This window comes from Cyanistes caeruleus, chromosome 10 (assembly GCF_971803275.1).
Source record: "Cyanistes caeruleus chromosome 10, bCyaCae1.hap1.1, whole genome shotgun sequence".
NCBI lineage: Eukaryota > Metazoa > Chordata > Aves > Passeriformes > Paridae > Cyanistes > Cyanistes caeruleus.
In genome coordinates this window covers 2,728,538-2,733,459 of record NC_141710.1, presented here as the reverse complement: position 1 = coordinate 2,733,459, position 4,922 = coordinate 2,728,538, and positions in this window count along the sequence as shown.

Here is a 4,922-nt window from a genome sequence, read left to right as displayed (position 1 = left end):
CACTTCTCCAGCCCCAGCCTTTTATCCTAAACCAGCATCTCCCCTACATTCCCTTTCTCCCCTTGTGCCTAAGCTGTGTTTTAACATTTGCATTCATATGTAAAGGTAGGAAATAGGGCCCTTCCCACTTTGCTGGGCTTTCTTGGCTTTTAGGCTGGTAACCTGTTCTTTTTGCTAGTGCTTCCCCACCAACTCGAATGCCCTCCCTGCTGGTTCCAGAAATTATATAAAGTTGAAGTATTTTGATTCGTGGAACCCCTAACAAGTTTGCAGGTAAATTTTGGATACTTCTATGGAAAATCTCCCTCTAAATCATAAAAAGATATAAACTGCACAACAGTCTTGTTAATTTCACTGTCTTGGGTATGCTCCTTTCTTATCCCATGACATAAAACTCCAGCTTGGGTATTTTGGGTGCTGTCTCCAAGCCACATTTTCCCTTCCTGTTCTCACCATCCCTCCCCACTTTTTGGCACATGGTGTGAAGGTGCCACAACAGGCACCCAAATGTTAACAAGCCCCTGGCTCTGGCTTTCAGCAGTCCTGCCAGCAGTGGTTACCTGAACATTGTTCAGGTCAAAGCCATTGTACATCTGGTCTGTGCACACTTTTTGAAATGTGAATGCTTTCTTTCAGCTACTGACTGAAGGATGCCAAGTGTTGGCCTTTTATACACAGGAGTTTGTAAAAGAGAGAAAACCAAGATACCTGGAGCTTGCTAGTTTCCAGGAGGGAGACTAATCCAGGATAATTTCTACTATTAGGAGAAAATTGCTCTCTTGTTTCTGAAGTACATAATGGTAATAGTTTTCCATTTACCCTCCTAGGTAGCCCAAGGCTTCCTGCTGCTGCTGAATCATCAGGGCTTTTTTTCAAAGCAAAACAAAGAAGGAACAAAAGATGTGGTCCCTGATAGCTGTTCCAGGGATTGACACATTGCCCTGGATGGTGTGGCAGATGCCCAGGAGTGACAAGAAATTCAGCTCAGTTCAGCTGCAGATGAAAGTTGTAACTTTCCATGGAAACCACTGGATTGATTCTCTACCTTTGGCTACAGGTAATTGCTTTACCTCATGCAATTATGTGTGGCAATTAGAAGTAGATTGTGTAAGGAATAGCAAAAACCATGACTACATCCTCTGTGTTTGTGATCTGTTCCTTTAAGAATGATTATGATTTTTTTAACAGTTTCTTTTTTTTAGCCCAACCTGTCTCTTTCTTTCTGTTTAGTTGATGAAGCATAAGAACGAAAAAATAAAAGTATATTTTCAGCACATTACAGAGTTCTGTTCATTTTTAGGCACGCTCTCTAGTACAAGACCTTATTGGAACTACAGTGGAAAAGCAGAATGATTTAAGGACTCTGAAATTCTCATTTCCTTGCAGTCTGATACAATGAGGAATGACAGCTAAGACACCAGGCAGACCTCAGAAACAGATGCAGCTGAATAACATGACAAACACATTTTGGTTGGCTGGGAAAATATTAAAGCAGTTATCTTGTGCTCTCTCTTTAATATTTGTTCGTTTGTGGTTTTTTTTACCTAAGTGTTTTTTTGAAAAGTGAGAAGTGGCAAGACAGAGGGCAGTTTAATAAAGGTTTATAGAGGTCCCACTTCTTCATTACTTGAGAAGTGCTATCACACTGCTATTCTTAATGAAAGGTCAGTCAACTAAATTGTCCCTGGGATTCCACTTAATTACATTCAGAGATGGAAGCTTTGTTATCACAGACTAATAAACCAGCAGATGGCTTTAAGGAAGTTGGTAAGGTGGCAGTTTTAAATAGAAACCTGCTTGCTTAAAAATAGAAAAGACAGTAGATTTGAGCAAGATGTTCTGTAAGCAGCATGTCAGTTCTCCACTGCAGGGCAAGAGAGATGGTTTTAAGCTGTGTTAGAAACGTTGAGTTCATTGTCAGTGTTTATCCCCTAAGCCTCTGACTGAAGGGCCTGGAGCTGGAGGTTTCTAACTGAGAAATCTTCTCGTCTGAAACTCGCCCTGTGATAACTTGGGTGATTTTTCTTAATGCTTGCCAAGCCATTTATCCAGGGATGTAATTGAAATCCGGAGATGCCACAGAATGCCGTGGCTGTGGCTGAGACCCAATCTTGAAATGTTAAATAAGTAAAGATGCTTAACTGTTTACACCCTTAATGTTGACCCATTTTATAATTATTTTGACGATTTCCTTTACTTGTTTTGGGTTCATTGTTATGCTGAGAATAACTTGCCTTCCTTGTCAGTCCTGCAGTATTTTTACGGTACAGCAAAAGTGATATTCCAGTATTTCAGCTATGCTCACAAATACTGCAAACCCAAAGATTGTTTGAGGCACTTGTGCATATTACATATATAAAAGAAAAAAAAAATATTCCTAAGAACACGTGAACATTAACAGCATCCTGCAGGTTCTGTGCCCTCCCTGCAAACAGCTCTGGGTGTCCTGGGGGCCGGTTGATGCTGCACAGGGTGCTGCAGTTCAGGCTGTGCTGGGTACCAGGTGCAGATCCTGCAGGGAGGGCAGTGGCTGCCAGGTGAGGTTTCCTGCTGGACAACAGCCAGGCTGGCCCAGCTGTGGGCAGGGGACACCCCAACACCTACACTCCAATGGCACTCTCAGATATTTGATCAATACTTCTCCCCACTTGAAGCAGGAGATCGCTTGTGCTCTGGAGAGGACCCTGGCTGATTCAGCAGTTGACCTGATGCAAGAAAGGGCAGAGTCACACTGTCACTGCTGCCTGGTGCTCGCTGCTGGCTTGGCAATGGTGTGATGCTCTCTTCCATTTGTTAGACTCTGAGGAAATCAATAGACTAGTTCTGCCAGGAGCCCTGCTGAACATCATGAGCCTTGCGCCTATTTCTCTCATTATCTGTCACAAATGATCTAAATATTAGGAGAGGATCCTTTACTCTCCTGACTGCAGGCTTGTCCCACCACTCCCACAGACTGACTGACTGAGGGTGAGGGCCAGAGTCACGTTAGACATAAATGGAAAGAACAAACCCCAACTTTCTTTAACTTCTGCCTTTAAACTGAAGATTTTAGTCTCAAGCTTTCTCTGGTTGTATCAGAGGTAAGACTTTGTAATCACTTCTCCTCAGCTGCATCCTGCCTTTAGGTTTCTTCTCAGTGCCAAGAGCTGCCCAGTGGGCCCTGGGCTGGAGGAGAGGAGGTAACACAGCGTTTGTCACACAGAGGGCTACCCCTGAGGAAGAGTGAGCTAAACAACCTAAAAAAAGAGCAGAGCAGGGCCCAGTGTGGGCAGCAGGTTGATCTGGTGGATTGAGAGGGACACAAGGGGATTTCTGCCCTATTCTGGACATTTCCTTGCACTAAGGCTACATATGAAACAGGATAAATGTTTTTAGAAGAGTTGAAATTTACCTTACAGCTTTAGTCAGGGAAGGCCCTGGTGGGCTGTCTCCCAGTTTGCATGTTGAGATGTTTGAATCTGGCTGTAAACACTCCCATTTCCATAACCTCAGGACCATCTTGTCTCAGTTTGAGCTCCTGAAATTAGAGGCTATTGTGGATATGCAGCCCCTTATCTCCATGTGAGATAAAACTTGCAATCTCTGTGTAACTTTTATCCACAGGGTGGGAGGCTGGGAAGCAAACAGCTCCAAATACTGAACAATATAAGTCAGCACTATGAGCAATTGTTGTTGTGAGTCAATGCTGAATCCTTGCCAAAGATGCCTTTTACAAATAAAATTTAGCACTAATTTATCAATGGGTTAGTTCAAAATATGATGTAAAGCACTCAGTACATAATGAACCTGTCTAGATTGAAAGAAAATGCTTGAAACAACTTTATTATAAATAAATGCTATGTTTAAGTGGACCAAATCAATGTAAGGATAGTGCTCTGTTTATCCACTGACAATTTCCTACTTTCCTTATTACCTGTAGCTGGCAGAGAGAGTTTTGTTAATGTTTTTTTTTTTTCCATTTTGTTACTTAACAAAACTGTCAACATGTGTTCTTTACTCCTTGCTGTGCTCCCTGCTGCTCCCCAGCCATCATCTGCCGGCACAAAGGCAACCCAACCCTCCCCCAAATTCTCTTCTGTATGCCACACTCTGCTTCTGGCAGACAGGGCATTTTCTGGATCACTGTCTCTTAGATGAAGGTAATCCATCTGTTGTGCCTGGTCCTGGGGAAAGGCCACCTAAATCTCTCTGTTCCTCCACGGATTCTGCTCTGTGGCCTCGAAGAGCGGCTGGGTTCTTCCAGCTTTCCCCAGAGTAACCCCTGCTCTCTGTCCATCTGCTGCAGGCTGATGCATCCTCAGGCTCGGGGCTTGTTCGGTTTTCTTTCGTTTTTTGCCTTTTGCTGACCCGATGTCAGCAGTACCACGGGCAGTGCTGCCCGTGCCGTACCCCAGGATCCCGGAGGTGCCGCTGACCCCGCTCCGTGTCCCGCAACCCGGCCGGGCAGAGCGGGGCGTGCTGGGGCAACCGGGGCCCGGGGCGGCTCTGAGGGCTCTGAGGGCCCGGGGCGGCTCTGAGGGCCCGGGGCAACTCCGGGAACCCGGGGCGGCTCTAAGGACTCTGAGGGCCCGGGGCGGCTCTGGGGACCCGGGGCAGCTCTGAGGGCCCGGGGCAGCTGTGGGGACCCGGGGTAGCTCTGAGGGCCCGGGGCGGCTCTGCGGACCCGGGGTAGCTCTGAGGGCTCGGGGCAGCTGTGGGGACCCGGGATAGCTCTGAGGGCTCGGGGCAGCTGTGGGGACCCGGGATAGCTCTGAGGGCCCGGGGCGGCTCTGCGGACCCGGGGTAGCTCTGAGGGCCCGGGGCGGCTCTGGGGACCCGGGGTAGCTCTGAGGGCCCGGGGCGGCTCTGCGGACCCGGGGTAGCTCTGAGTGCGCGGGGCCCGCCCGGTGCCCGTGGAGGGCTCGGTGCGCTGAGGGCGGGCG